Source organism: Manduca sexta, chromosome 17, assembly GCF_014839805.1.
Source record: "Manduca sexta isolate Smith_Timp_Sample1 chromosome 17, JHU_Msex_v1.0, whole genome shotgun sequence".
Classification (NCBI taxonomy): Eukaryota; Metazoa; Arthropoda; class Insecta; order Lepidoptera; family Sphingidae; genus Manduca; species Manduca sexta.
The window spans coordinates 5,119,990-5,142,110 of record NC_051131.1 but is presented as its reverse complement, the minus strand read 5'-3'; the positions used below and the strand labels follow the sequence as shown (position 1 = coordinate 5,142,110).

At 35.1% G+C, this 22,121-nt stretch overlaps 1 protein-coding gene and 1 long non-coding RNA gene across 4 annotated transcripts in view; one reads left to right on the top strand and one right to left on the bottom strand.

Annotated features, from left to right (window-relative positions):
• The window catches only part of LOC115453818 (ecdysone receptor-like), a 279,568-nt gene that overhangs the window by 183,047 nt on the left and 74,400 nt on the right, over positions 1 to 22,121 (bottom strand). The window contains exon 1 of one of the 3 annotated variants that reach the window (XM_030182557.2): positions 13,133 to 13,593. The exons of 1 other annotated variant lie outside the window; for it this stretch is intronic. The gene's annotated coding sequence lies outside the window, so the exon portion shown is untranslated. Of the gene's footprint in view, positions 1 to 13,132; positions 13,594 to 22,121 lie in introns of those variants that run through there. One more of the 3 variants, XM_030182576.2, reaches the window with a different exon arrangement.
• LOC115453877 lies at positions 13,682 to 16,258 on the top strand. The gene is made up of 2 exons (XR_003939607.2): positions 13,682 to 14,052; positions 14,206 to 16,258. It is a non-coding gene; the product is annotated as an uncharacterized LOC115453877 (long non-coding RNA).

The following is a 22,121-nucleotide window of genomic DNA, read 5'->3' as shown; positions in this document are numbered from 1 at the left end:
GTACCGCTTCAGTAGTTGTTTCGATTTTACCACCCTATTCTTCTTTAAATTATCAGTTAAGAAATGGCCAGTGCGTCTCTTATAGGCTGCAAGTCCTAAGTCATCTTTTAAAATACGCGACATGGTTCTAGGTGCTATCTTCATTTCCCGAGATAAAATCTTTTGCTTTCGGACAGGATTTCTTCGAATTCTTTCCCTTACTGCTTTGACCACCTTTTTCGTACGAACACTACGTGGACGGCCAGATCTTTTTCTGTCACAAACAGAGGTCTCATTGTACCTATTAATAGCCCGGTACACAAACATTTTACTAATACCAAGTGTATGGAGAGTTTTAAAAATTGCATTTGGCTCCATACCTACTTTGTGTAATGCTATCACAGCGATTCGGTTCTCTTTATCACCCCACACCATTTTAATATCGCAAAATATTTTACAATGTATTGGCGCCAAAATGAGAAAACACAATGAACAATCGTATAAAAATGACAGATTCGAAATTCAAATGTAATATTTTTTTATAATTAAGTGTAACAGTATTTATGGCCAGACTAAGTATAGAAGTTCTATATTAACTATTTTGTAAATCATACTTTTGTTTATATCCGCGTACATATTGATTACAAGACAATAATTATTAAAATTAATTTAATTAATTTATATTACCTACACTGCGAAGTAATCGAATTAAATTGTAATCTGCCAATGATTCGTAATGTAAATCAGGTCGAATTATGAACTGGTACTCACCTTGGCCGGTTTTCACATCTGCCGTGTGTCGGTCGGCTGGACAAATAGGCCGACTCGCCACCGACCATTGTCAATCGTGTTGCGCCTGCGCAATTGACAGCGCTGTCTTATGAGATTTGGACCGGGACAAATTGTCGTGTTTACTTTAGTTACAAACATCGTGTTTGTTTATGTTATGGTATAATATGCAATTAGTAAGTAAATGTAAGGACATTTTTTATTCACAGCAATTACTATTAGAATACGTGTTTCAAATAAAAGAGATCTAAACTTAGAATAATAAAAAGAATATCCTCATGTTTTTTTATTAGGATTTCAATTAGGACACTAGATACCGCTTTATTCTTGTTTATAGTTCAATACAGTTTTACATAAATTGACAAAACGCATAAATCTTTATAATATCGATCCTTTCACGAATCATTTCTTTTAATAACTTGCAACTACACGCAATCGAAGTAAGTCGGCAAGCGCAAAGGGTCTGTAATTATTGTTTAAATATTATATAAGAAGCACTTATGTGAGCCATCCGCTTTATTTAGTTTGTAACAAACTGGTCGGACCGGCTATTTAATCCGATTTATTTGAATGTTTCGTAATGAATTAAGAACCGGCTCTGTGCGGTATCTAAAATATCAACCTGAACTAATACAGGGTTATAAGACGGGTGATAAACAAATAATATCTTAAAATAATAATTAATTATCCGTATCCTCACAAAGACTTGATACAGGAAAAGTATTTGTGAAATAACATTAGTAGATACTAATTGTAGAATCGCTGCCAAAATAAATGAAAAGAAGAGAGTATTCACAGAAAATAATTTCTACAAAATAACCTAAAAATTATTTAATATTTTGTATTGCTTAAATATTATAAAGGCCGTGTCACTGGTCTCATTTGAACAAAGATCATTCTCATAAGCTTGTTAAACTTAAAAATGTAAATCAATGTTCGCCATGGACATAGGCACGCGTATGAATCACGATCTAGTTCCTAATTCCTTAGCGACTGGCTCGTGTTATGTTTATTTTTTATTTCGGTCAACGTCCGTGCGCGGCCCCATTGTACTCGCTCCATTGACATCGATTTTTAGGGTTAGATTTAAACCGGCCGAAATAGAATAAGCATACCGGTTGTAAAAAACGTATATGAGCGCGAGCGTTTTGAATTTAGTCGCGTGTTGGCAGCACGTGCAAAATCAGAGCGTTTTAATACAAATTAGAGTTGAAAACACTATTGTTGCTTATGGATTTGAATACATTGAATAAATGGCCTTTTTTGTTATCCACTCTAGTGTAAAGAACAACCCTACGCGGAGTTATTTTTTATAATAAAATAAATAGACGGTTATTTACGAGTATGCAGATTTAGATAAACCCACGCTTCAAGCTATTTCAAAAGCTGTGTTACGAATTGAACGTTCAATCTGATAAGTCTTGGCGGCCGATAAATAAAAATGATATTGATGAGAACTTCGACCTCTATTCTAGTTAATGTTAATTATTTTTTATAAAGTTGGATTTACGGTGTGGAAAATTTATTCAAACACAACATTTTTATACGACGCCATGGTAACTTTCGGCTTACTCTGGGATATCTACGAAATCCCATATTATACGCTGACGTTAGTACGTTATAATGAAGATAATATAGCCTAATCATCTTTCATTCCCAAGGCTGTATTATAGTGTCATTATGGCCTCTTCTTAGTATATAATAATGAAAGATTGCTTTGTGTTACTTCCACTGAATGTTTACGACTTAGCAGACATACAAATTGTGTTCATATAATTGTTACACGTCTGATGCGGTCAACGAATGGGCTATAATCACTAAGCTGAACCTCTACACAACAACGTGTAAGGCAAACAATAGAAAAGGTTGCTACCAAAAATTAATACTAATATTTATAATGGTTAGGTCACGCGGCAATGTTTGGTCTAGGCATTCGATCGAGTCGCGCGTATGTTGACCGGGCGATTCACCTTGAGAGCGCACCTCGCTTCTTATAACCCCGCCACGGCGAAATACCGCCGGTGTGTTGTACACGTGAAGCGGCCGCCGACTACCTAAACCGGGCGCGTACGCTAGTTTGGTACAATGCTCGAAGACCGGTCCACGCCCCGCGTGCTGGCCTGTGGGTGAGCCACTCGAGGAATGCACGAGACGGACCGAGATGGCGTGATTTGAAAGTGTGGCCGACTATGCCGGTTATCGACTTACCAATATTTTCGCCTCGATTTTATTATTTGGAATAGTAAACATTGCGATTACGAACCCACGCTTTTGTTTTTTCTTCCTCAACGGATGAGCCGATTGTTTGGTAATTTCAAATTGCCCGTAATCACACGCTATTCATTTTGTATCATTACTGTCGGTGGGTAATCAAATTATCATATTTTAATCGTAAACACGCTCTTATTTCCACGTGCAGCCGAACGAATTGGACGAGAACGGTGATTACTTGCGGACAAAAAAATATCTGGTTTATTGATGATTGTAATTTAAAATCGACACGTATTATGTACGTATTGAAAATACATTGTCATAACACAAGACCCAAGAGTTGAAAATTAATTTGTAATTACGATTTACTACCCAACAGATTGTATATATTATCTCGTCTTTTTAATTATTGAATATAAGTATTATTTACTTCATAGCCTACGATTTATAACAAAGAAATAATATATTATTTACTTACCTGATGAATAAACAATTTTAAATAATCTATCCGAGCTCGCTGAACTTAATATTTATGTAAACATAGCTTATGTGACGCAATTGACACAATTCTAAACATGTTGAAAAAACACTGCTCGTGAAATATGCTACCAAAAAGATTCAATCCACAAAGCAATAACTAATTGCTTTAGTTAATATGCTGAATTTCCATAAAATATTTAATTCGATTTTTAAACAGGATATAGTTTTTAAATCACTGTTTATTGCTTTGGCAAAGGAAACGTGGGTTTTAAAACTCGATTTGTCTCACAGTGTTCCTTTTTCATATTTTAAAATTAATGTCTGATTCGGATTTTAAAATTTTATTATTAAGGATTTGAAACACTAATCGTATTTATACTTTTTACGATATTTAATCTATATACTATTTACCTTAAAATAAATTGAAAAATGATGGTAATTAAGGACCAAAATAACAGACTATAATTTAGAAGTAATTTGAAATTGCTGCTTCTTTAAAACAATACTTAATTAAAGTAAGTAATTTTATTAATAGGATTAGTACACAAACTCAAAAACAAAACAATACTAGATATGAAAGTTCATTATAAGTTTTAATTGTTTGTATTATTTCTAAATTCAAAGTAATATTATGAGGTAACCACTGGTACTAGAAATTGAATTCGGTTAAGTATATTTATAAAAATATATTTCAAATATACTTTTTTAATTGTCTTAAATTTTACTCCTTGTTGTCTGACTTCGAAGAATTCCATCATTATTTTAAATCGCGATTTGTGAAAAATCTTGTTGAGTTAATCAACTTTTTTTCATAGGAATACACTGTTTTTACTCCACTATACGTTACAGGCGTTATGATTTATAATATTTTTATGAATAATGGCAGCGTAATGAGCAAAAAGGTTTGTTTTTTTTTTACGAAATAGCGTAAAAAGTTGTCAAATTGTCTATATGATAAACAGTCAACATTATTTTTTACCTTAAAACTCATTTAACCATGTAATGTGTATCACACGAATTGTGAGGCAATTATGAATATTATTAATAAGGAACGTACATATTTGTTGTGTCACAAATTATTATTATACACAAATTTCCAAAATTTATTGGAGTAACGTAATGAAGAAATTGTTCACACGCCTAATAATTAACAGCATTGTGTATATTTATTACCTGTGCGATTGTACTATAAGGCAGGGATAACAGAAATATTTTTATGAAATAATTCAAATTATTTCCACTAGATGGCGTTATAATAATTCTAGCACATGTTTCAAAGCATGATGCCTTGTTGGATATATTATCTTTCAAGAGCTATCTCTCGTGGGTTTCGACGATACAATACCAAGACCGAAATGGCCTATTTAAGCTTGTACTCTCTATAGTATGATTACGACTTAGGGAAGTTAGTTAATTCTGCTTTCAATGCGGAGCAATCATCGAGATGGTAAATTTTCTCTTTCAATTGCTGTTGCCTATTCCGCGCGTGTTCGCCTGAAGGTATGAAGCGCATGCCTAGATTGCGGCTCGGCGATGTTTTTATACTTTCAAATCATTTTTTGATCTGACTTTCATCGGCAACTTTCTTTGTGTTCGATTTGTTTGTATCTATCGGTTGTTTTTATAGTCATTTTTTTTTCTTATGCGTAATTTGTTATTAGCAGGCATGTTTTATATCTTTTACAATATCAAGTAATGGTTACAGTTTGTTCGATTGTTATTAATATTAATTACATGCATATTGGTTTAAAATAGAATTTAGTCTATTACTTATAGATGGAGAAATAATTTCGTAAATTCAATGTTCTAAATTTCCGAACTGAACTGATTAAACATTTTACCTTTAAAATATATATTTCTCAGACTTCGTACAATCTTCGAACTCTCCACAAAGAAACATTACCTCGCAGGGAAAATACAAATCTACTTGAAAATGACATTAACCCAGTGCAATAAATCCTCTGTACTCCTTACGTCTTATTATCACGACAAAGTGACAACACAGGCCACTCTATATTCACGACAATATTGTAGAAGAGAACACAACATTTTTTTGTTTGTGTTGTTCATGTACTCTAGTGTGGCGTAGCTTTGTGGGAAATATTTGGTCATTTTAAACCCAAATGCATGGCAGAGTTTTTACGAGTCATGTTTTTGCGGTTTTCATATTTGCAATACGTACGAAAAATTTTTGCTGTTTCACTTGGTAGGTAAGATTATCATGCTTAATAATGTACAGCCATAGATCAAAATAAAAGACAAAAACAGGGAAAAATACAACCAAGACACGAATAAACTTGCGAATTCTATTCGTTTTGCACGAAGGCGTTCGCTTGAAATATTTTGATTCATATAGTTAATTTGTAAGCAATACCACTGCCATTTGGGCAATTAATAAACGTCTCGCGTCGTACAATTGTTTGTCTCTCTCACTCTTATGGGCTCAGTAACAGAGTCCACAGTAGGTTGGCTCAAACGCCGCCCACCGAGGTGGGAAACAAACTATTTTTTCCGTCGTCTCTGAAGCCGAATCCCTCTATTACGAACCAGAAACTATTACGGAGTTCTAGTTATTGGATTGTTTGTAATAATAAATTTAGATTTATATAATATGAAGTAATAAGTCTCTACATTCTTTGTAGAGCTTTTTTTGCTCTGAATGTCGAGACGAGCTTGCTGTTCGCCTGATGGTAAGCGATAAGACCGCCCATAAATGGTAGAAACACCATCCAATACCTTCAATTACAAAGCATTGTTTGGTATTCCACTGCGCTTGCCATCCTGAGACATGAGATGTCCAGTATTTATTACTATATCCAGTAGTTACACTGGCTACAATGTTCTTCAAACCGGAACACAACAGTGACTACACACTGCTGCTTGGCGGCCGAAATAGACATAGAGATAGACCTTAGTCAGGATACACGCATATTTATGACGAATATCCTTCATATTCAGAATATTTGTTTAATTCATCAATGGCCGATCCATTAATTACGGTAAACATAGCTCAGTGTACTTCTTAAACAATTTACTCCTTCAATAGGGGACCGGACAAATTTTCAGAAGGTGTTTTAAATTGATCATTGTGGATATAAATAGCCAAGAAAAATAGTATTTTGCACAAATAAAGCTTAAAAAGTACATAAAACCATGCCTAAATGTTAAATAGCTATAATTCCCGCGCAAACGCTACATTATGTCATTTCGACTCGTGTGACGTCATACGTGGATAAAGCAACTTGACAAGTCTTGTCATTTGAACAGTGATTCAATAATGCCAGATTAGGGTTATTTACCCTAGATTTAGGGTAAAATTGAATCAGCAGGGTATTTTTTATGGTAATTTTTGGGGGAAATTCTACGAGTTAAGGTATTAAAGCTATTGTTTCACGGTATTGTAATAAATATTGAGCTTAGAGAAAGATGTTTCCTACAAAAATTGTACGCCATGAAACAATTATAATTTTTTATTCAATACAATTTTCGTGTACAGCTAGTTGTTCCTAATAAAATGAGATAATTAAATTAATAATTATTGAAGTGCAAGTGAAGAAAGAAGTGGCGTCTGCATAGATAAGGATATAGAAAATAAAGTACCGAATTATTTATGATTAGGTAAAATTTTAAATTTCGAATAATCCTGGGGTAAAAAGAAATTATGATCTTGCAACACTGCATAGACCGTGTTAATATCAGGCAATCTCAGGTTACTGTGTAACAACCAGAATTCTATATAAATAAATATTCTATTTCATATCATGTGGCAGCTAAAACATAAATAAATACATCTCATAACCATAACCTCCTGGGTGTACAAATGATTTAATTAATTGAAATATTCATCGATTTATTTTAAACCGAAACACTATTTTTTATTTACTTACATCATAGTGATCCTCACAGAACTAAATCGGTGAGTCTGCAGACATTCCGTCGTAGGGTCGTCTTGCTAACTGCAACCACTTTATTCGTATATCTGCTTTTCGTGGTACATCAATAAATAATTTGTTTGGTAAGAAGTATTATTACATTCAGGTACGACGCACCAACGATATTTTTGCGGTCCATTATGATTAACGATTAAACAATCTGTAAACGTTAAGCTGGAAGATAGTAACAACGTCCCGTATAAATTAATATTAATTATTAGAGCAGTTCTGTTTCAAAAAACACCTTTAAAGCATTAAAATAACACAACGCGGTATGACATCCAGATGACGTCTGTTTGTTTACATTTTACCCACGTGTGACGTCATACGCCGTGATTGGTGTTTCATTTGCCGTAAAGAATAGACTAAAAATATTATAATTATTGTATTTTATTTATTGATTTAAAAATACAAATCACAACTCTTTTACAAAAACAAATATGAGATAATATTTTTAATATTACAAACTTTACTTTAAACTGAATTTCAGATTTTTTGGTAATACCTGTCCGGTCCCCTATTAGTACGTCACTCTATTGCATAACTGATATCGATGTGGTGTAATAACTTATATGTAAACAAGTATAAACTCCCTATTTGTAGGTTGATATAATTTAACGAATTCGTTCCAGATTTCCCTCTAGCGGGAGGGGACCGACCAGCGTGTATGTGGGTCGAACTTTCAAACTTTACGTTTTATTCTGAGGGATAAAACTGGCGACTGCATCGGTGACGTTGTTGTTTAATGTGCACGGTTCGAATTCCGGGTCAGATAAAGTGATATTTGGGTTATTTTGCTCACTTTTAGCCCGGAGTCTGGAATTTGTTCTATATGGCGATAGGCTCGTCTAATATAGGAATGAACACACTTGGCAAAAAGTGGATGCCCTAGTTGCATCTCTGCCTACCCCTTCGGAGATAAAGGCGTGTGTTTGTTTATAAAACTGTTTTTTTTTCTATTAATGCATATTAAATTATGATTGCGTAGTTAAAGGATTACGTATCTGGAAGGTCGCCTTCAATCATTAATTTGATTTGATTCATAATACATTTAAGTAATTTTCGAGATTTCTCCCGAATCACATTATATATGTTATTAAAACCAAATGCTGCACATTACAGCAAGATGCGAATTTTTATAAATATTTACTGTCTATATTAATTTAAAAAATTCTAAACCCACTAATATGTATATTATAATATAGCACACAACCTATACACCGTACCAAACCGAACCACGAACGGAATCTACAAGGATAGACGGCTATGGTCCTTCGCTATACATATACGGGTGTAGTGTACCCGAATATCGGCGGACGGCGGGGTGAATGACCGCGTAGGCACCTGCAATCGCGGCTCTGTTGACATAAGCAACTGTCGTCCATGACGTTTCCAAGTGATAATGAGCGGTGCAATGTACTTGAGATTTGAAATGTTTTATAACGTTTGTTAAGGATATATAATTTGACTTTTTAAAAAAATTTGGTAAATAAAAAATATCTTATTTTCTTTGTATTATCCTTGACATTAAAAAAACTAATTTATATAGCATCTTAGATAAGTAATAGATCTGGTAAACCCTCTTAGCATCATTTATTCTGCAAGTCACAAAATCAGTTTTAATTTTACAGATTGCCTACCTTCATACCAAATTTTACAGAATGCTGTTTTTGAAGCTAGTCGACTCATTTATAAGAATAATATTAATATCGGCCTTGTATTATCGATCCATGACTGAACACTGCTTTGTTTACTATTGAGATTTAGACCATAGTCCGCCACGCCTAGTACGGGTAGAAGTGTATCTATTCACATACCTTTCCAATTTTTATGAGAAATTATTTTTCAAAAGAATTTTATTTATAATTTTGGGAAAATAAAATTATTATATCATGTAATCTGCCAGAGTAATTTATTGCAAATATTCATATTATTTTGTTTCTTTTTAATTCATTTGTTTTTTATTTTAATAGATACCATTTAATATTGACTTCTCTAGAGTACGTCAGAGCGTACTGCAGAGAGGCCCACGTAATCGTAGGTCTACTGAACTCAGTTTTATTAAAATTAATGCTTTTAAATGGGTCTACATTCTGATGTACGGTTAGAAGCTGTCTTAAACTCTTTTAGTTTATACATCATACATTTTCAACAAAATATAGACGGAAATTATTTCACATAGAGCCAGGTAAGTAACCAATAGAAATACTTTCTTAATAATCACAAAGAAAAGTATTGCGTGGACAGACAATGTGAAACTATATATTTTTTATTCCTTCAGCCTCCACAGCCCACGCTAGGGTAGTCACGTGGTTCTGACATAACCCACTTTCGGCAGACTATTCCGGTACGAAGCGACGGGTGGCGGACATTATGTAGAAGATCAACGCCACAAATCTTAAAAATTTACACGAAATATTTTTAGAGTCGTCTCATCGTAAATTATATTTAGATTTATTTTAATTGTATTATATAATGGTCTGTTTCGTTATGTTTCGGGAGATGTGAAAACTACACTTTTAATTTTAGTTTTAAAAGACGTTAATTTGACAAAGTGCGTGTGGTTGGGATTTAATTATGGTAAAAAGATAATAAAGTATTGTTGACGACATTTTTTTGTTCGAATTTAATTATTAATTAAAATCATCAATCGAAATAAAATTTGATTATTAAAGCCACCATTTACATGTTCAGTAAATTCCTTGCATAATGCCACCCACAACACCGTCAGCTACAATATATATAGGTAACAACAAATATTTAACCCAATCAGTTTATAAAACGTCGAAAACTACACAAAACACTTCAATAACTGATTTCTACTGCCCCAAATCCCAATCAACAAAAACCAATCCGCGCGAAAAAACTTAAAACCGCAATGACAGCGACGATTTCGCAGTTGCGATTGAAATTACGCGATCGGCGGTATCCCCGGTGAGATTGAGGGCGCGGCCTTGTCCCGTTTCTGAGGTTGGCACATTTTTACCCACACTTTGAACTACGGCCAAGCGAATGTTTGATTGACGTAGGATACAATCGAAACATTCGGTGAGGTAGCATAGCTAGCCGCGCTGATTCATTCACAGGTTCACACTTCACTATACTGACGAAAGATGAAATTCGGATCGGCTTCAGAGCGGTCGACTTGGTAGGATAGATGAACCCATGATAGCGACTGCCTGTGCACATGTTGAAAATTTTATTATATTCCTAGTTCATAGTTTTTATGAAGTAACGTGTTGGTACCGGCTTCACTTGCGTGAAAAGCCAGTTACGAAGGACCCTAAAATGCAATAGAGACTCATGCCGCTACATACATCTTTTGAAATAATTCCATTATTTCCAATTGGAGCAAATTAATGGGATAAAAAGTAGCCTGTATGTTAATCCATCTGCCAAATTGAATCTGAATATTCGTTTAGGTTTCTGGATTTACTTCTTATAATCACTAAATCACTCTCACGATCATTGGGCATTCATATTAATAAGAAGAACGATAAGATTTTTTGACATGACATGGCAACTTTATATTGCAAGTTTAAAAGTTTTTGATATAATTTTTAATTACCTTCTTCTAAATAGTCGTAGTTAAATGCAATAAGTAAAAACATCGAAATAAGTTCATAAAAGATAAATAACAAACTTAGTATCAAACAAAACTTTCCAAATTTTGAATAATAAACTGTTTGAAATCGTCTAACTTTTGCAATAAGACACATAATTGAAATACTTTTTGTTTGTTTAATAATGTTCCCTTAGTTATCTCAGTGTGATAATAATTAATGCTATCGTAATACTGAAGCAATTCAAAGAGCAATAAGGTCTAAATTATTTTAGGTATTAGTTTTACTTAGGAAAAAGTATATTAATAGAATAGTTGGAAAAAGCATATTAATAGAATAGTTTATCTGGTTTTGTATTGAAACGTTTTGGTACCGTGAATAATCCATTTTCCGCCAAAAACGACTCACGAAAACTGACTGTTTAAGTTACCTTATTTTTATTTAATATCGGTCATAGCATAATTTTTCGTCTAGACGGCTGCCCTATGCGGTTAAAAATATAGTGCCTTAAAGGTATGATAAACACGGCAAGGTTAAATATTCGAATTCATTTAAATCTAAAGTTTTTTTTTGTTTTTTTTTTTTTTTTTAGAACAAAACAAAAGACGAACCTATTTGTATGACGTTTTAGTTTGTTTTCCGCATACCGTTCTCGCCCTTTCAAAAGATAGTGACAAAGTATCTAGCAATCTAGCCATGCACGATACTATTATTAGTTTCACGTCGTAAGCCCTTTATCCAATGAAACTACGTACCTAGGTATTTGTATAAATTGTATCGGGCTTGGCTAATTTAATTTGCAAAGCCAAGACTTAGGTGTTGCAAGTTGTTGACCTAAGTGCAGCGTTACCTAATGGGCTGTTGGACGCAGCCTTTATTTTGTCAATATACCGAGTAATAATCAACACTGTAAATACTAAATAGACACTTAGTCTATTTATTGTAGTCCAGGGCCCTTATTCTGTATGATAGTGTAAACGCGTAACGCGGCCGTGTCATGTTATCTTTGAGAAATGTGCGTGGAATGGTATTCTGTAAGCCAAATTTCTATAGTCCTAAACATGATGTGTTGTGTTACGTGCTTGTTACGCACTGTTAAAATAACGTGCGGGATAGAGAATAAGGCCCCTGTAGTGAAGATGTTTATGTTGAAAGCTATGTTCGCAGTCGTTATGCGCTAAAACGCAGGCCGTAAACCAGTAAAGCAGGTTCTTCACTGTTTCCATTTAAATTCGTTCAATTGAGTTAATTTGCACCTTGATGCGTTTAACCATGACCCCTTAAATTTAGGTCTTAATATCGAAAAATGGTAAATCAAATAGGTATCATTCGATGTTGACTAAATTAACCCGCTTTAATAATAAAACTATGGCCTAAATAAAATAAAAAAATATACATATTGTTCTTAATTAATTGGACGGAAATGTAGCGCAGATAAAATAAACGTTACAAGTAACAAAAAGTATATTAAATGTGTTTCATCGCACAACAATACATACACAAGAATGCCGGTAATGTTGACCAAGTCCACTTGTCAGCGTAAGTATGACAGTTGCGATAGCGAGGAGATATTCGCGTTTCCTTTTTTGTTGGCCTCGATATAACGCGGCTCGTTCACAAAAACTAACCTAAAACCGACAGGCTACATCGCAAAAACTTTTCAATATTCATTCAAAATTGTATTATTTAAATCTACTCAAATGTATATAGAAACAACCCGAGAAATTAAATGGATACAGCATTTATGTTAACAGAACGCTAATTTACACAAGAGTACCGAGTTCAACACAAACATGTGTTTCCTGCGTCGTGTTTAACTCGTTGCCACCAGCACGATGTTACTTCACACACAACGCTCAAACTAAACAGAGTGCATGCACTCCACGCGATCAGTGAATCACGCTAAATAAAATATGAACGACCGCATTACGCTTAATGGGGCTGATATATGATTTGGTGACACAACAAATCAGCTGTGCGCTGCTGGCAGCCGCTACTCGCGAGCGGCCGAGAGCAGCGAGCGCCGAGCCGGCCGCAGGCCTCGCCGCGCCGCGACTCCTTGTCGACAAGCAACTTTCCAACTTGCACGCTATAAATATTCAACGGCCAGTGTGCCAGCGATCGCTCTCACCGGCTACATAATTTCATCCGATGCTCGTGTGATGATTAAATACCCACCTAAATACAGTTTCGGCTCAATTTTGGCGGCCCGCTCTCACTCCCGGCCAGAAACACTGTAGAGTCGGTGTTCCGCGAATGCACTCACGCCCGGGTCTACTCATCCATCACTGCACATCCGTACGGCACGGCGAGACTCACGATTTCACTGTCACAGCACGCAGCGACCGTCCGACCAGTCGGAGCCACGGCAAGCACCACTGTCCACTGTCCAGTGTTCAGCACACAGTCTCCAGAGTACCGCGACTGCCGCTGCAACCGAATTGAGCACGCGACTATTGGTTTCGCGCCGCGCCGCTACGTGAAACTGGTGAGGGCCGAAAATGCACGAGGTCGGCGCGACCTCCACGCTCTACGCTCGAGAGCGTGAGAGCTCGCGAAGCCTGAACGATAGCAGGTGCGCTGCGTGAAGTGCAGCAACGAAGCTAAGAGAGTGTACGAGACGACGCGCGTGACTCGCCGCCGCCGACTGACAGGGCGCGCCGCGACGAACCTCGACTCACTTACACACGCGCACTGGCGCACACTGGCGCACGCTCCGCACTCGCCACTCGCGCCCGGCCGCCTCGCCGCCTCGTCGCACCGCGCCGCGTCGGCAACGCTACACAGTACACTGCTATACCGCCGCTACACACTGACACACGGCGGCGCGTTTACACCGCACACAGCCGCGCGCCGCGTACGGATCCACCGCGCCGACATTTTAAAGTTTCATGCCGAATTTGACTTTAAAATCTCATCGAAACCGACGGAGACGCGGCCCAGCCGGACAGGCTGAATATTTACCTGAATAACAGTGGTGCGTTGTCTCATTCGACGCATTAGATGCGCAGTGAATGGACAACGCGTGTGGAAATACGAAGGAGAGCGCATGCGCCACGCACACTCCTCCACGGCGCCTCTGTATTCACTGAAAATGGGTATTGCCATGCTTGTGTTACGTTAGTACGTGTAAATGTAGCTGGAATGTCTGAAAACTTGAATAAGCCCACGAACGTCTTGAAATTGAAATGCAATGTGACTGCGCAGATGAGACGAGAGTACAAGAAATAAAAGATGTTTTTCTGTTATAGGTTTGCGATGACTTCAATGTATGAAAGTGGGTGGCGTTTATGTGAATGAAGAAGTCGCGCCAATTGATGAACAGGGCGCAAGCGATAAATTAAAAGCGCATCTCTCGCAACGAGGCATAAGTAAGGTCATTGGAATGCTTAGCTGCGATGCTACAAATTGCGCAAATAGATGTTCCAATGAACTCGTTTAATAATAGCGGGCGTAGTGAGGGCGTCACTGAAGAGAAATACTAGTAGAGAATTCACTCGGCGACTGCCGACTACTCGCTACACAGTGAGACTGGCTCAAGGTTGCCACTACATGCATTAGTAGTCCGCACTGCCATCGGAAAATCTGAGGTTAAATCTGTGAAGATTTCCATTAAACACGAACATATAGACCGACTCTTAAATTTGTATTCATTACAAAACGTGTGCATAACCAGGTGTAAATGTTATTACGAGAGTGTATACAATGAGTACAAACCTATAATATTTTTAGTATTATCACGAACAAAACGAAAAGTTAATATTAATTCTTGCGTCCTTTCCGTTATACTAAAATGTTATTTTTATTGCGGTCATGATAAACGTATTTTGGCTTTGAAAAATAACTGAAGACGTATGTTCCGCAATTTTAAACTTCCTCGGCATCTTATAAAAACTAAATAGTACAAACACCTCGGCGTATAATTTAAGCGTCGGCAATAAATTTTGCATATTGTTCTCTATTTCCTGATTTTAAAAAACGCATTGTGAAAATGTTTTCAATGTCACACCAATTATACACGACATTGGAGATGAAAAATTCGCAGTGAATTTGCGAGCTTCTACGCTAGGAACAGACGAACAACTTGCTGGCATTATTTATCGCAAATTTGATCGACATAATAAAGTATGTAGGTATCTCTTTTTTTAAGTAAATAAATGACAAAGAAATATAGCTATTTAAAAGAAGAATTATAGGTTTTGTTTCCTTGATTTGACAGAATAAATACGTATTTGAATGTTGTTTTCGAATATTTTACTTGAATGAATAATCAATTTGTATAAATGTTTTGGTGCCATCACCAAACTGCTTCATAGCAGCATTTTGTTCATGAATTCAGACAATACCTGTTAGGATATGAATAAAAACAAAGGTGTCGCAACTAAGATTGACGTATAAGGGTGGTATTATTATACTTTATTGATCACCATACAAGGTTTTTAACCTGTAATAAATAGTCTTATATTTGTAGAGTCATGCTCTTCTTTACACAATATTATACACATATAAACATCTTCTCCTTCAACGTATATATTCACCCAATGTTGAGTGTCGGCTTTTTTAATGCATCCCAGGTTGTTCTGTTCAGGGTAGTCCTCATCCTGCTTGGTCCCACCGCGTGGACCAGGTTTTCGGTCCACATCATTGAAGGCCTGCCCCGATTTCTATGACCAGTTCTTGGTCTCCATATCAACTTTATAAAAACAGACGTTTTTTTGTATTCTAGATAATAAATTCATCATTATCAGCCGCAGAATGTCCACTGCTGAACATGGGCCGCCCCTAAAGATTTCTAGATAGACCTATTGAAAGCAGCCCGTATCCAGCGACATAATAAAAGATAATAAATTTGGAACAAATTATTAAACAGCTAACTAGTTAGGTGTACATATGACCACTAAATCGTTTATGAAATATGAAAACTCTATGTTTAATGAAGTAGAAACAGATTTAAAACTTCTTAAGGAAAATTGGTCAAAATTCATTTTTAAGGGTATGAGTTTCTTTTGAAATGTATTTAAACTTTAATTTTGTATTGATTGTATGTACATCAACGCTACTACTTTTATATTTCTATGCCCCCTAGTATTGCAGATTTTCGTGGGCGACGGTGATCACTCAGCGTATGCTCGTTTGTCCCCTATAAGATAAAAAAACGTGTCGATAAGCATTAAATTGTTTTTAGCTGTTGGCTAAATAACCCCAGCCATATTAAATTTGTTCGAGCCAAAATTATTTAGTTTTTGTTGCGGCGCTGACAGGTCCTCTTACTTCCTGATACAACAAAAGATTTTTGCTTTATTATACACTTCTAGGGAGTGATGATTATTTATTAATGTATATATTTTAATACCGTGCATAAGTAAAAACATAAATTGCGTCAAGACTTGGAAACTTCAAATAAAACATTGATTCTTTGATCCTATTATCTAAATATAAATAAATATAGTACAATTAAGGATACTAATAGATAAAAACGTATTTATTGAACTGTAAACCTAATTGCATTTTTATTTTCAGTTTCTAAAACGACAGCCTTTTTAAGAAAGGAATTTTATATAGAACCTCGTTTCAATTTAAAGTCGTAAAGCTTTTAAACTTTTTCTTTTTACTTTAATTTTTAAAACTAAAGTTATTCTTATGGTTCAATTTGAAATCTCGAAAAATCTTTAGCTATACTATTTTTCCTCTAATCATTTTAATTATAAAATGTGTAAAATTGAGAACGTCATACAACTAAAATTTATCATCATTTTTTTATTGATTTAATAATGCATATAAACCTTCATAGTTATTTAAAATCTCATACCAAATAACACTCCAGAAATCTCAATTCATGGAAACGATTAAATGTACCTTTGTCTCTCAACGGGATACCAACAGGGCATAGTTAAAGAGGGACAAAGATGGCTCTGTGTACTGCGGTGGCCGCCCGGGATGGCAATACACTTCCGCCGGCGCCTGATCATTGCCGGTAGCCATTAGGGAGAAAAAGTTGAAAGCTTCGTATAGTTTTTAATGTTTGTTAATTACATTTTGTTTATATATTTGGATTTCTCTATAGGAATTTCGAAGGTGTGTGAAGTCTACCAATCCGTTGTAGGCCAGCGTGGTGGACTAAGGCCTAATCCCTCTCAGTAGTAGAGGAGGCCCGTGCTCAGCAGTGGGCAAGTATATAGTACAGGGCTGATATTATTATATTGTTATTAGGATTTAATCTGAGAAATACCTAATTCACTTGATACCTCCGGATGCAGTTCCACTTTCAGCTGCATTGGAGTAACTCTTCTCATATAAGAATACGCCATTGTCTCTGAAAGGTTAGATAAGACGCAAGTCGGGTTATATCCGTTTTATGATTTTATGGATAAAAAATATATAATGTAAAATATGACATTCAATGTTTACATTATTTGTGTTTGGGATAATATTTGACACAGAAAAGGGTACTGCTGAGGGCTACTGCAACCGAGGGAACATGATAAATGACAGTCACATATACTCCGCTTTAATTAGAACATGAAGACTTTAGAGTAAATAAATATAGCTTGCAAAAACAATGAAAAAATGGATGTAACTTTTTCAGATAACGTTTCGATTTATCAAAAGCTTATTGAATATAATTAAAGAAGGGATCTCGATAGGGTCACTTATTTAAATCCCAATAAGAGAATAATGATCAAAATTAAAACGAAAAAGCCAATTTAAATCTGCAAGCCGGTAGCGAGACGAGCGTGAAATTCATTTGATTAGTTCCGACGAACAATAGCGTTCAAAATTGTTGGGTTATACAAATAATTTAGAATGTTTGTATGTCTAACAAGGTGCAATAAATCATAATATCCTTTGTAAGGAATTCGAGTGCAAGGTTTTATTATATTTTAATTTTTATTAATTATAATGCGTTTTGGCCTTAGCTGTTAACTTGATTTACTTGCAATAATTTATATGTTTGGATACTATGCTTGAAGATTTAGTTATAAATATTTATATGTCTCTTGCTAATTATTATTTGGTGAAGTTACATCGTAGCACACGCTTCATTAGCGCTTCGAAAGCTTCATTTCTTTAAAAAAAAAAAACATTAGAATAGTGACTTTACTAATCAAACAATGATATTTTACTAAAGATTAATGTAAGAGTGATTTATTCGGTTAATATGAAATATTTCGAAGCTATGACGTTTATTTCGTTGTAAGAAAAAGTAATACAAACGGATTGTTAAAACGCATATAATAAAATATTATATGAATTAGAAAATATAGTAAAAAGGATATCGAAAATATTTCTAATTGATGCCGACCTTTTATATTCGATTTGGCACTAAATAAATAAATATGTGGTGATTAATATTGTGTAAAATCTGTACATATTAATTAAGATGGAATTTAAATTACTGTTGTGATTCTTTAAATTGTTACTCCTAAATCAAATGCACGTGAGCAATCTGATAAATTGAAAAATAAACCAGATCCTAAATATAAGTTTTGATGACAACCGCTTAAAAAATCTTATAAGAATTTACAATAAGATTAATTTAAGCGTTGCCCCCAGCATATCGGCGCGCTCATTGTATTTTATAAGCTATATATTTTTAATTTATAATACACATGTAGAAAAAAAAATGTCATGTAATTCTGCATTTTTTTTAATTACTTAATTAATTGTCCATATTGTTTGATTAATTTCGTAATATAAATGCTATTAAATTTGTTGCATCTCGTCCTCATAATATTAATTTGCAACCAACACCATTAGATAGACACTTTAATAAGGAATATTTTGGTAGTTTAAAATTTTGAAAGACTTAAATTATATTTTTGGATTTATTCATAAATCTTTGCATAATTTTTCCATAACTCGTGTGCCTCATATGGAACGACGGCCGCTTACTCGGGATAAAGTCTTAAGTATAGCCATTACGATTAAAGTTAAGAGTTTTTCATTAATAACTCCAAATTCTCTCATTCTTAAATACAATGTTTCTCTTTCAAGCCGTTTATATCAGCCTTCTATCGATAAAGAAGAATTTGTAAACTATCTTGTAAAGAATCTTTACTAGCCGTAACGTATGTCCGTAAAGAAATCGCCCGAGGGAACACTGAATGTATAACAAACAAACGAAGCACGCCGACTGTTTGCTTCTAAAAATGGTCAGCACATCGTGTGGTCCTGTTGTAAAACTAAATAACATTTGATCGTGTGCTTGAATGCGAACTCCCTCACAGTTTATAGAAATCTTTCTTTTGTGAGAGTCCGAGCCGACGCCACAAAAGCCTTCTGATTGCCTTGAACGCATCTCACGGTGGACAATGCGACATAAAGTTTTATACATTTCTGTCCGATTCAAAGAAACGTTTCGCCTTCATGTACAAGTAAACGGTCTAACAGATAGTCGTAACATCATACGAGCGTGCCATTTGCTGTGAAACTTTGAAAATTACGAATTTTCACGCGATTGTTAGCGAAACAGGCGAGCTGCGCCCGCGGCATCCTTCACATTCGTCGGCCGATTTTATAAAAGGCGTGCGGGTTCGTTTTAGAATATTGAGATTGCGAGTCAACGACCTGACGGAGGATGTCGAATAATACCAACATTTCGTAAACGCGCTCATTAAACCACCTTTTTGGGTTTGACTCATATTTGATATCCAGCTGGCTTGTATGTCGTATAAATATGCTAATTAAATTTGGCTTTATTTTTGCGAATATGAGATGCAGATGCAGGTATCGTCCATCGATACGAATTTGAGTCAATGTTAAGCGCCAGATGTTGTCAGATTTTATCTCGTTCCCATCGAAGCGTTTGATTCGGTTCTCGACTGTTATTAACTCTTAAAGGATTTGTTTCTGGCCTAAACTCATTTATTTTGTTTTGAGTTTATGAAGAAAAATCGCAGACAACTTGATACCTTAATGGCGTATTCAAATTATTCTTTCTATAATCCTTCCAGTAATTTATTTCGGCCCGACATTTGCGATTAAAAAAAGCAATAAACAATATGTTAGAGACGTGACTGATAATCCAGGCTTCAACTCGTATATAAAATAAGTTGATATGCAGTCAGGCGCGGCACAAGGTGTCTTTCATGAAATGCAATTGTATGCTTCGTTGAATCGGGTATTTTGAACACGGTCGGACTAACTTTAATATTTAACAGAAACTGTAATTGAAGAAAGTTCTCAGGTTTTAATAAAAATGTTGCATTAATAATAAAGTTGCATGCAGGAGGGAAGAATTAAGTTCATAAAATTTTAATGAAAAAAAAAAACAACTTTATAAAACTTCCAATAAAACTGTGGTATGGTGTTCATTACTATGACGACGGATTACCGAAACTAAAACAAAACAACGGAAAACTTTGAAAGTATTCAATACTTATTGTATTTTTACATTACGTTCCTCAATTACTGCACATTATGTTTTTAGTTAGTGGAAGAATATCCTTGAGAATTTTATCAGAAAATAGAAAAACAACTGTTAATAAGTTAACCACTATTCGATTTTATTACAATACCAATAGGGTTACTAATTGATAACAAAGGCAAGCTGAATGAAGATCTAGGGAACTGAACTCTAAGTAGAAGAAAGGAAAAAACGTGCCATGCGCGCGCATTGACAGTTGCCACGCAAAACACTGCATTAAGAGCACATGCGACACCCGCAGACATAATTAATGACTTTATTTATAAACACAATTAATTTGTCTCCACAGTCGTCTATTAGCGATTTTGTTTTTTACATACCGAAGGATTTATCCTTAATTATAGTGAGATATTAGTTACGTCGCTTATTATGGTTGAAAAAAAAATGTTTTAAGACTCGTAATAAATATAATAATTATCTACGATATATTTCTAACTTATATTCCAAAGCAAAAGTTTGTGTATGTTTTTGGATGTTTGTTAGAAGTAAAGGCTGCATTTGAGTGGATATGTTTGAAATTTGACTCGTGTAATTTTTTGGATAGACAGATATGCTTTTTGGCTAGGCTAATAGTTTGCTCACATGAGAAAGATTTTTAAAAACATGGCGCTGGCTTCTTACTGGTGGCGTTAAGAATCGCTATAATGGTTTAGGCACCTTTTGTATTGGAAAGACTTTTCGCGCAGGCGAAGCTGCAAGTAGTAACTAGTATTTCATAAAAGTTATCCATTTGAGGAAAATATATTTTATTGAAAGGTCATTTTTAGCACTGGTGTTCTGCAACGATCAAAAATAGTCCAGATCCACATTTTCAAGTATTATATTACAGAAATATAATATAAAATCGTGATGTTAACTTTTGTTAAAATTGTCCAGCATCAACACTCATAGGGTCGTTAGCATTGAAATTAAACATTCATGTACCTAAACACAACGAGTACCTAAACAAAACGAGTATATGTCGGTTCGTATGCAGTAGCAGTTTTTGCAGTGTAGTAATTAGCAAATGTGGAGGCTACGGCCTTCTGTGGAGGGGGACAGACATCGGCGCCTTCATCCTACACAGCATGCGCCCACGCACACCAATACCAATCGGTGAAGATAAATCAGTACTACAATCCACAATATAATTATGAGGGTGTTTGATTTACGACATGTTATTTATTTCACGGTTGCCTTTGTAACGCAAAACCACATATTTTTTTAGATATTTTTTTTGTTCACTTTTGAGCGTGCCCCAATGTCTTTGACATCGGGTTACTCGACAATTAACACGTCCGCGCATATTTTTATCAACCCATTAATGTGAAAATAAACGATTCGTCTTATAATATCCATGGCGTCTAATTAGCGTGTTATAAAGAGCAAAATAACTCATACGTTATTTATTTATAATATAATGATTTATTGGAAATCAAGGAAAAACATAAGATAATATATTTAAGAGACATAAAAAAAGATATTTTACGTCATAGTCTATAAAAATAAAAGATTTCTTCTGTTTTTTCTAAGATGTTGGGAGATCCAAAAGTCAGTGACAATATCTATTTAGATATTATTATCTATTTGGACGTGTATTTAAAACACGGACGTGAAACGCCACTAAACGCGCCGTAAACGCGCGATCTATTAAGACATAGTATAAGGGCCACTGAGGAAAATCTATTAGCAGCCTAGCAGGTCAGTCTGCAGTACAAGTGAGATTCATACAAACCATATCATTTTATATCCATAGTATTT